This window comes from Cnephaeus nilssonii (genome assembly GCF_951640355.1).
Source record: "Cnephaeus nilssonii genome assembly, chromosome: 10".
Classification (NCBI taxonomy): Eukaryota; Metazoa; Chordata; class Mammalia; order Chiroptera; family Vespertilionidae; genus Cnephaeus; species Cnephaeus nilssonii.
Window position 1 is genome coordinate 51,410,497 of NC_137081.1, and position 12,327 is coordinate 51,422,823.

The following is a 12,327-nucleotide window of genomic DNA, read 5'->3' on the forward strand; positions in this document are numbered from 1 at the left end:
TTGCATTGTTTGACTCTTCAATGTCCTGAAATTGGAAACTTTTGGAGTGCGTTTCAAAGTGGTAACCCTTTCCTGCAAATAACAAATAAATTAGTTTTAAAAACCACTGCCAAGTTCAAGCTTCAGAATCTGCCAGTTTAAATGGTCTGTGCCAGTGCATTCTTGTATACCCCAGTTGCTCCTGCCAGCTTCCCCGCTGATTGGATACTGATGGATGGCATTGCTCTGTTCCACGGCAGCACTTTATAAATAACATAATGCTCTGATCTACAGCACAATGGCAATTCCTATTTTTGCAGCATTGGACTGGCTGGAAACAAACGCTTTCCCTAATAGCAGGCCTCTGGGTGGATATTGGACTCTGGGTCCATCTCAGTAAATATGTCAACAAGGTATTAAAACACAATGTTTATGTTTTTATTAATATAAAGTTAGAAACAAAGCAAATTTACTATTTAAATGCACTTGTGCTGCTGTAAGTGTGGAAAGAATAACTAAATAAAATAAATGGGTGCCAGGGGAAATTTCAAGTACACTGCCCATATTTGTAAGGTAAACATTACTGGGTGGCATTAACTAACATTAGCCCTTTATGTAATCAGTATTTCGCTTATGATTATTTTGGAGAACATATGTGTGTTTTTTTCACAGATTTAAAAGAATATTCCCACAATATTTGAGTGAGAAAAGGTTAACCATTAAAAATTTGGCCAAAATAAAAATGTTACCAAAATTTCAAGATTTGTCATTTTAGAGTTATAGGCACTACTAAACTTGATGGCATTAAATGTAAGTCAGGAATTTACATCAGCTGATTAGGGGTTCTATAATAAGAATGCCAGGTGGCTAGCTAGATTAAAAAAGACCCAAGGATAAATTCCACAGGAACTTTACAAAGGATATTGTAAGAATTGTAGACTTTGTTAATTATTTAGAGCTGCCAGGGGTTATATTATCATTTAATCAAAATTTTCCATTTTACTAGTGAGAACACCAAGTTCATCTCTAATTCGAAAATTACATACAAGACTATGTTAATGTCATGTTGTATGCTTCCCCTAGCCTGTCTTGTAGTGATACCTCCTTTCTGTACACATGAAAGCCCTGAACTCCAGCCTAGAGAATGCCCCAAAATTCTTAGGTTCTGTCATACCCTCTTGTACAGGCTTTAGCTTTTTTTTTTTTTTTTTCCAGTTTAAATGCTATTACCTCCACCACCTAATCTATGCTGTTAACCTCCTACATTTTCTTTGATAAACATAACAATTAGTAATATTCATTGCATACTTACTATATGATACTGTTCTAAGCATTGACATCACTTTACTCATTAAACTTTTATATTGACCTGATAAAGTACATAATATTCTCACTCCCGTTTGACAGATGGGAAAACTCGGACACAGGCATCTTAAATAACTTGAACAAGAACACTAAGTCAGGCCCTAGCCTCTTTGGCTCAGTGGATAGAGTGTCAGCCTGTGGAATGAAGGGTCCCTGGTTCGATTCTGGTCAAGGGCACCTCCCCAGTAAGGGGTGTACAGGACGCAGCTGATCAATGATTCCCTCTCATCATTGATGTTTCTATCTCTCTCTCCCTCTCCCTTCCTCCTCTCTGAAGTCAATAAAAATATATTAAATAAAGAACACTAAGTCAGATTATCCAATTAAAACTCATAAAATATAACTCCAATGCAGGATATTGTAATCTCTATGCTTCACTGGCACTTTATTTCTCTTAAAACCCTTCTCCTACCCAGAAAATCTCTTCTTTAAGCCCCCATATATAGCCTCTTCCAAGGTGACTATTAGTGGATTTCAATTTGGCTCTCCTACTGTGAACTTCTCAAAGGCATGGGTGGCATTACATAGAAATTGATGTTTATACAAAAGTAAGAGTTCCTTTATTCATTGCCCCCAGTGTGACCGTGTGTGTGTGTCTATGTCCAAATTTGAATCTGCCACTTACTCAAAATGTGACCTTGGAAAATTATTTAACCTATTGGAGTTCAATTTTTCTCATCTGTAAAATGAGGATAATAATAGTTGCTTTCTCATAATGTTATATTAGAAGGATTAAGTGTATTATGCACATAGTTGCTCAAGATGGGTTAGTTGTTATAATAATTATTATCTTTATCTTCTGAATTTATTATGCCATAGTGGTAGATGAATATTTGTTGCATAAATCAAGCTATGAGGGGCACGGTTGAGCCAGATTGTATTCTGAATTTACCAACTAGTGAACCAGTTGTTTCATGAAGTTCGGAGCTTAACCTTCAGTACAGAGACATATCCCTTCCTTTGCTAAGTTGTCTCTTGCTTAATGTCCTGCTTGGTAATGCATTTGTTATCTTAGTCGATATATAAACTCAGGCTACCTATGATATTATTTAGGACATAGGGAATAGATATGTGTTTTTTTAAATACACAGATGTTTTGTGAACTGAAAGAAGGATAGACAGTGAAAGAATTGAGTCATTTAAGTAGCTCCTTGAAACAGAGGGAAGGATCTACAGTAGAGTGGTGATCTGAGACACTGAGCTGCTGCATGACCATCTAGGTATTATTCTAGTTTTGCCTAGGAAAAAAGGAAAATAAAACTAAAACAACACTTGGTTCTCTTTATCCATTGCCCCCAGTGTGACTCTGTGTGTGTGTCCATGTGTGCAGAGTTGTGGGACAGGTATCACCTTTGTCAATAAGTTTTGGAAGAGCTGGTTAGCACTAGAGTGGGAGGTAGGAGTCATAGTTCTGAAGTTGTTGCTTTGAAAATTATGACATTTGTTATAAAACTGGAATTTATGTAAACAAATATGCAAGCACAGAAGCCAAAAAAGAACGATCTCCTCTCAAAAGAATGACACTGTCCATGAGGAAACCTATGATAGACCCATTGTCAAAATACAAGGAACTCATCAGTATGCTCAGCATCAATGTCACAGACGACCGTGGAGAGGACAATGGTGTGATCAGATATCCAGATAAGTGAGACAACTGCTCCCCTCCCCTGACCTCCAGGGAAGTTGTCTGAGAGTATTGAATGAGGTTCCATTATTTAAGGAAAGATTTTGTCTAATACAAGATAATGTTAGCATGTGAAGAAGAGATACTTATAAATCTCTGTGACCAATCAATTCTTCACTTATCAATCAAAATAATCTGTTAAGATGAGAATACAGACCATTGTGCCTCTGTTTAAAGCTCTTCAATGTTTTCCATTGTCCATTGCACTTTGAATAGGCTAGAAAGCTACTGCTATGACCTGCAAGGTCTTCCATGTTCCAGACCCTGCTTCCCTTTGCAATGCCATCCACAGCCCTTCTAGGTATCCTCCCAGACCCAGGGGCCTTGTTAAGTTCCCCAGTGAACCTGGAGTTTTCCCACATCCTTCTACCCAGAACATTCCCCCACCCCCCAGATATATGCATGAATTTTTTTTCCTCATCTTTCAGGTATTCTTTTAAATAGTATCTCAAGAAAGTCTTCCCCATCCACATTACCCCACTGCATCTTATTCTCTATCATTAGACCTACTTATATCTTAATAAAAATTCATAATTTGAATTATGGGTTTTTGTTCATTTGTTTACACTTGTGTATGGCCTTTCTTCTCTGTTACATGGTGAGCTCCAAGAAGGATCTTGTGTTTCTGCTTTGTTTATCACTGTGTAGCCAACACTTAGCTTGCCGTGTAGAACATAATGTGTGGGTAGGTGTTCAATTGCATTTGTTGAATGAAGAATGAGTAAATGAATCAATAGTTCTAGCCTAGTCTCATAGAGATCTATTAGGTAAATCAGTCACATGAATTGGGGCCACAAGTCAATAACTTCATATGTTTATGAAGAACCATCAAGTTAAGACTGGCCTTTTTCTCCTTGCTATGACAGAACAGTGAGTTCTGGAAGCCAATTTAGAGAAGCACTCCAGATGGCAGTATGTCTGAACTCCGGTGAAGGTGGGGACTTATAAGATATTTAATGCCTATTTTCTACTAGTATGTGCAAGGAACTCTGGGGGATACAAAGCTAAACCAGATACGATCTCTTTCCTATCACATATTACAATTTAGAGTATGGGAGTGATCCTATAAATAAATCAGTCTGGTGTGAGTGTGGTAGACTGTTCAATATTGTGTGTTAAGTGCAATTGTGATACTGTGTGTTAAAAACTATGGGGTAATACTTATCTTTTAAAAATAGCACTTTGAAGATAGTGGTTGTGTATCTTTCTAACTTAATCTGTTCTGTATAAGCAAGTGGCTTTATGCATCTTTAAGTCTATGTGCCCTTATAAAATTCTAGAGGGGACTGGCAAATCCATCTGTCTGTCTTTTAGTTATTCAGCCAGGTAATATTCTTAAATCTTTTACACAGGATCGGGCCTTATGACTAGTATGCTAGGCATCAAGGATATTGCTGTGAAGTAGAGACTAGGTCCCTGTTCTCATAAGTGATCTTGCATTCATGTGAGAAAAACAGACATTAAATAAGAACTATAGGCCAGATTTTGAGAAGTATATTGACAGAAGGAGAGTGTTGAAACATAGAAACACTGGTTTGATTAGTAGAGGCATCCCTAAGCATGTGATATTTTACCTGAGGCTTGAGGATGACCATGAGCTGCCCGGAGGAGATCTTAGAGGAATAGCCTCCATTTAAAGAGGGGCAAAAGTAAATCCTGGAGGTAGGGCAGGGATGTGTGTGTGAAAGACTGGGAGAAACCAGTGGGGATGAGAGTGAGAGGGGATTATAAAGATAGATCATGTAGGGTCTTATAGGCTATGCATGAGTTTAAATTTTATTCTAAGAAAGAGCAAGGGGGAGTCAATGAAATGTTGTAAGTATAGGATTGACAGGATCTCATTTATATATATATATACATATATATGTATATATATATGTATATACATACATACATACATACATATATATATAAATATACATTTTATTGATTTTTTTTTTACAGAGAGAAAGGGAGAAGGATAGAGAGTTAGAAACATTGATGAGAGAGAAACATTGATCAGCTGCCTCCTGCACACCTCCTACTGGGGATGTGCCTGCAACCAAGGTATATGCCCTTGACCGGAATTAAACCTGGGACCTTATAGTCTGCAGACCAATGTTCTATCCACTGAGCCAAACCAGTTAGGGCCTGATTTATATTTGTAAAAGGTTATTGCTGTAAGAAGTGGAGCATGAGTAAAATGAAAGGCTTCATGATCTTTGAGATTGCTATTAGACATATATTTCTATTAATGATCATGCAACTCAGCAAAAGCACCCTATGTGCCAAGCATTGTGCAGAAATAAGAAGTTGGCAATGTTGGATGTCATCAACAATATTACTGGGCCATATTTTTCAAAATTTATTTCTTCGTTAATTTTCAATTTCCTTTTCATGATTAACTAAATCGAAAGCAAATGTTTGGGGTCCTTTTAACCTGCTCACCTCAACCCCTCTTTCTCTTTCTAAGCAGGTCTGTAATTTCCCAAAGTAGTGCGTGGCTGTGGTATGTAGCACTTATCCTGAAGAAGCAGGTTCTTCTGGGGGTTTATGCTTGAGTCCATTTTTCTTATCTTTCTCAAATGGCCGAAGTTAACTGATTTGAAAGGGCCTCATTTTAAATTACATTCATTCAGTGAAAACAGAAATTAACACTTAGAGACATCTATATGCTAATGATTGTAGCTCAGGGAATTCTTTTCTAACCTTTTCAAATGGCACTGGTAAAGAGCCATTTCACTTGAAAGCAACTTAGTAAAACTGGTAGATTAATTAAATACTATAAAATTTCTTTAAAAATCTTTATTTCATTTATCATTTATGCCATTATTTTTTTCTTTTTTATGTGAGCTACCTTGGCTCAGATCTTGCCTTTTAGGACATATTATTTAGCAGATTTGACATGAATAATGCTAAATCCAGAGAAGTAATGTAATGCCATGAGTTTGAAAGATTGTAAAGGAAGAAAAAACAAACTAAGAAAATCTGTTCATCAAGGCCACTCTTAGCTCACGTTGTAGCGTTGTGCAATTTTTTTTTAAAGTGCCCTTCTCTCTATTAGCAAAGCCCTGGGCGAGGACACAAGTTCAGGCTTGGTGAATGAAGTCTGGGTGCAAAGCCCCTCTTACCCTTTCAGTCCTTTGCCCTCACACAGTGAACAATTTGCACAGCTGTACATGATGAGAGAACCTTTCGCAGCTCTGTGCCTCATCTTTCTTATTTATCTGTATTAACTTACCTCTACTGATCTTCATCCATGATTGCATATGCCTTTAAGTTCTACCATCAAAGAGAAGCAGGCTCTTACTTCTACCCCACACCCACCCTCTAGTCCACCCAGTCCTGAAGATGAAACTCCACTCAAAATTTTGGAGTCAATTGCATTTAGTTGAACTGCCTGGAGAGGAGATTATGTACTGGGACAGGGCAGCCCCTTCAAGGGGCTAGATTAAATAAGCCAAAAGAATTTGATGTTATATTCACACCCACTGTAATCCTTCTATCTTCTCAATATATTGCAACATTTTAGAGCATGGGTGTCTTTAAAAAATATTATTTAATAATGATTTCTGCTTTATTTTGTTAGAGCATGGGGTTTTGCAATCAAGCTTGCTAATGAATCCTGGTTCTGCCTGTCATTTACTGTTTGTATAACTCTGAGCACCTTATTTAACTCTTTGAACTCCAGTTTCCTCATCTGTAAAATGGGTATAATAACACTTTCTGGGAGGATGAAATGAAAAAACACATATAATGTGCTTGATAAGATGCTAGGCACAGAAGAAGTGCTGAGTGACAAGTAATACTTGAAGTGATGAGGATAAATTAAAGGAAGAAACAATTGGAAATACTGCTTATTTCAGAAACTGTACACTCACTAGTGAGTACAGTTTCTAATGATCCCAAATTAAGCTGAAATAAGGGACCTCATAACTAAGCTGGTAATGTTTTATGACCCTTTAAAAATATTCTTTAGTCATTCTTCCCTTACTTCTACTTGAACCCATACCTCAAAAGTGACATGCTCTAGTCATCAAAGGGAATCATATCAATACATTAGTTCATGGTGTATTTATTTTTAGTACCCCTCCATTTTTAAAACAACTGTAAAATTGGATGGTTTGAGATATATTTATGCCCATAAAACCTTTACCCATAAAACATGTCTATCACCCCCCCCCCCCAAGTTTTCTTGAGCCCTTTTGCAATCTCTCCATTTACCCTCCTATCTTCTACTCCCACCAAACTACCTCCTCATCCCCAGAAAGCCACGAATCTGCTCTTGGTCATTATAGATTAGTTTGCAGTTTTTAGAATTTTATATAAAGGAAATCATACAATATGTACTCTTTTGTGTGTGTGTGTGTGTGTGTGTGTGTGTGTGTGTGTGTGGTTTTGATATGTCTTCTTTCATTCAGCATAATTGAGTTTTATTTTTATTTTTAAGGTCAACATTTTGACCCCAGTAAAGGCAGCTTTTATACCTGAGCAGGACCCATGTTGTTGCATGTATCAATAATTTATTCCTTTTTCTTGATGAGTAGTATTCATTTTATAGATACAACAATTTATTTATCCATCTACCTATTGAGGGATATTTGACTTGTTTCTAGTTTTGGGCTACTACAAATAAATTTGCCTTGAACATTTAATTAAAATTCTTTGTATGGACATATGCTTTCATTTTTCTTAGGGAAATAGAAGTGAAATGACTAAGTCTATGGTAGGTCTCACTTTTTAAGTAATTATTAAACTGCTTCCAAAGTGGTTATGATGTTTTACATTCTTTTTATCAATGTATGAGAGTTCTAATTGCTCCATATTTTCACCAGTACTGGATATGTTAGACCTTTATTATTTCAGCCATTCAAAGAGTGATATAGTGGTATCTTACTGTGATTTTAATTTCCCTAATGACTATCTTGTGATCCTTTGATGTTTTATATCGGGGTTTTTTGTGTTTTTTTTTGGTAGTGACTATTAAAGTATTTTGCTCCCCTTTTTATATTAGATGACTTATTTTTTATTATTGAATTTTGAGAGTTACTTATATATTTTGGATACAAATCCTGTTTCAAAAATGTGATTTGCAAATATTTTCTTCCTGTCTGTAACTGTCTTTTCATTGTCTTTATGATGCCTTCAAGGGAAATTCTTAATTTTGATGAAGTCCAATTTATCAATTTTATCTTTTATGGATCTTTGCCTAATTCATGATTACAACTTTTTTCCATGCTTCCTCTAGGAGTTTTATAGGTTTAGGTTTTATATTTAGAATTATGACACATTTTGAGTAAAAATGTTTATATGGTGAAAGATATGGATCAATGTTCATCTTTTGGGGTATGAATATTTAATTGTCCCAGTACCATTTGTTGAAAACACAATTCTTTCTGCATTGAATTGCCTTTGCACCTTTGTCAAAAATCAATTGATCATATGTATGTGGATCTATTTTTGGACTCTCCATTCTGCTCCATTGATCCATTTATCTATTTTTAAAGGCCGTGGTGTATTTTGAAACCTTTTAATTCTCAAGGCAGTTTGCTGAGTGCCATTCTATCAGTCTCCCCCTCTTTCCATATAGCTCAACTGGACAACTCAGTTTAATTTTGTCTTTCAGTGAAATTTACCCAAAGTGAATTTAGCCAATTTAAAACGGGTCAAAAATCTTTCTCTGCCTTTTGCCAGTTTTGTTTTCCAGTTTTCATTTCTATTTGGTTTGTGCTTATTTGGGAGGTGGGGTGCAGATGTGATGAAAAAAAATCTCGAATAACTGTATTTTATTGCATACAAACCTATAGAAATTGGCATAAATTGTCAAATTGCTCATGGTGGGATAAGTAGTGGCAGTGGAAAAATCAAATCCAGAGCTGAAATAAACATCAAACTCTCACTAAAGAAATTCTGCTAATGAATATGTCCATTTCTAAATTATGTCTATTTTTTCTCTGTCTACTGTAGGCACAGAGGAAAAATATTCACTTTTGCTTTAGATATGACATTAGGGTCTCTCGAAAGCAGAGGCAGGACAGAAATCCCAGGGTAAGATCCATTTGAGCCTGCTTGAGAACAGGGCTTCCTCAGGTAGGATTCCACTTGTAAATCCCAACTGTCAAAATGTGATGGACAGAGCCTTAGAGAAAAGAGCCAGCCTAAGGGAGGAGTCTGGAAAGTATGTGAGTTGCAAACTTTAAGGCTGGGAAGATGGCTATCAGCCCTTTAATAGGTCCAAGCTGATTGGTGAGCTCCTCGTTGATGCCAATGAAGCTATTTTTATACTGATAGCTATATGATTTCCAGCAATTGTCATGGTTATACAGACAAAAAGGAAAAGGCGAATAGTAAACTTTCTGAATAAAGGAGATGGCATGAAATTGAAATCATTTAATCATTTTTTTCTAACAACAAAACAGGTTTTTTCTAAGATGAGTTAATGAACTCTGGTTTATCGCTGAAGCCATAACCTTCCACTGACATCAGTCTCCTCATCTGCTAACATAAGGAGGTTGGACTACTGGTATATGATCTCTAAGGTCCATTCCAGCGCTGAAAAGTCTTTATGATTCTATGATTACCTAATCTATTGCTCAGTGGCTGGAGGTTTTGCATTTACTATATGCAGAAACAATGGGGACTTTTAACTTGGAAAATCTGAAATTTTATTTGTATCACAAGCCAAATTACAAAAGAGGGACAGAAAGATGTTTGAATTTAAAAAATTGACCTCTAATAGTTTGGACCATAGATAGCAACTTGCCCATTTAATGATACGTTGTGAGGGCAGGACATGGAAGCATGAAAAATCCTGCTGGCCCTGGTTAGAGGTACAATTTCAAATTCATGATAGGTTAGTTCTTCTCTCAGAAAAATAACCTGCTTTCTGTGCTAACGCCAATCTTCTTTCAAAATGGTTCTCAAACATAATTTAGCAGAATGCTGCTGGCTAATATGGTGGCTGTTTATCAACCCTGTACCTAAACAACCGGGGTGCTCATCTCCCCACTCTATGGGACATTAAAAGAATGCATCAGAATTCTCTCAGACAGGAATCTACAAGCAGATTATTAAGATTGTTATAACTCCGGGTCAAAAATGGGCAGGACTTTATTTTATTCTATAACATTTCTATATCATGGAATCTAGAGATAAAGTGGTAGCGCATTAATCCCCTATTTTCATTCATTAAGTGACCTACATTTCTTCCAACCTATACCTACTTTTTAACAGAAAAGGTAAAAAAATATAGTTTATGTATACAGACTTAGCCTTGGCATAGAGAACCTTCTGAAGCCCTTTCCTCAAGGAACTTACTAGCAAAGACTTGATTATCAGTGCGCAGCAATAGGACATGGTGGGGGCACAATTATAGGACATATTTATGTATTATGTGTTTACTGTGTACCAGCTGCTGGGCACAACGCACAGGTGAAAAAGATCATGTTATTTCTGTCCCTTGGATTAAAACACCGAGTCTCAGGGATTAAAAAGAAACACAAAATCCATGGTTGCACATATGCTGAACTTCTGATTTGGGGTTTGAATGCTGGTTCCTCGGATGCTGGGGTTTGTCCTCTTTCCTCAGCACTGGGGATGGCAAACAGGTTTCACCTCAGCTGCCAATGTGAGCAATTGATGGAGGGAACTGGATTGAGAAAGTTTCTGAGTACACATGCTGGATCAAAGGGAAGTGCCTTGGTCTGTTTGTGGGGTAGCATGGACTCTTGAAATGTCTCATACTGGCCCTCGCGCCTGCGGGCCAAATACATGGCAACACACCTAAACCTTTGGAGGAATTCAAAGAAAGAAAAGCTCAACAGAGTCTTCCTGTAAGGGAAACTTGCTTAGAAAAGCTAAGAGATAAGCCAGCTTTGATAGACGGATAGCATTTGGACAAATGGACAGAAAGCAACGCAGCACTCCAAAAGCGTTTGAGATGTGGAGCAAGAAGAGAGCAGACCTCAAAGACAGAGATGGTGTAATGTTATGAAGCCGAGACACTTGCCTTCACACCTGTGTGAACCATGGGGTGCAGGGGAATACGAGTAGTTTGTTTAAACTGGTTCAAAGCCTCTGCATTTATACCACTTGAACAATCTTTCTGTGTTTCATTAGTTGCCAATGAGTTCTCCCTTTGTTTCTGTGTTTGGTTTTATGGAGTCCATTGTTGTAGTGATGAGAGCTCAGGGAAACCATGTAATGACAGGGGGAAGCACTCGCTGGGGGAAAGAGAAAACACTTTGAAGCCGTGGGACTCCCAGGCTGCATCTGGGCACCACGCCAGCTTTTCTGTAGCTGAGGAACTTGCCAAAGAAACAGCTGGCGATGGCTACAATTCACCTGTGATAAAGACCACCCACAGAGACCACTCAGCACACTAATCAATGATTTATTAATTGTATCAATGAAACAGATTATTTGATTGGCTTCAGGGGATTCAAACCCCCCTTGGCAGTCAGATACTGCCTTTGAGAATGGCCTAATGTTTCTCAACAGAGGCGCACATTTCCCTTCAATACTTTTATTTGAAGACTCTCCTGGTTACAACTTTTATACCAAAATATATCGAAACATCATATAGTGTTTATTGACATTTATGGAAGTGTCAGGAAATTCCAGTGAACGAACAGAGCCGTTCCCCATTCTGTCTGTCTTGGTTTGTAGAATCTGTCCCTGGTGGCAGTGCTGTCCCTTAGGGGGTCCTAGAACATCTTTTTTTTTTTTTTTTCCCAAATGAGCTGCTGCTTCCTGGGATGCATCACAATTCAGTCCAACTGACAGGGCTTTGCCAGGAAGAGTATATATTAGGTTCTATTGCATTTATGTTTTACTCAATTCTCTCTGTGATACTGAGAGGTGTCCTCAACCCAGCCCAGGTTTTATCCAATTATAAGCTGGGTTTCCTACAAAGGATCTGGATGACTTTTTCCTGCACACTTAGCAGTGATCAAATGAACAGATGCCATACAATGTGGGGACACTCATCCTGGCTTGTCCTGGCACACACAGTGGGCTGCCAGCTCATAGTCTATTTGAATGGTGGATCTCAGACAGGGACTCATGTAGAATTAATTAGTTAGTTAGTTAATTAATTAACTAATTAATTAATTAATTAAATCAGGACCTTTTCCCAACCAGTAAGGGGAAGCAGGGATGTAAAGTTTTGCGGGGGCCTGATGCGGCGGGGGCCAGACATGGCGGGGATCTCCCTTTTCCGCGTCCCGCATGCGGAAAGAGAGATGAACGAACCGGTTCTAAGTGGAGGTGGCCAGGGATTGAGAAATATTAGAAATAAAGAGAGGAGAGATAGATTTGAA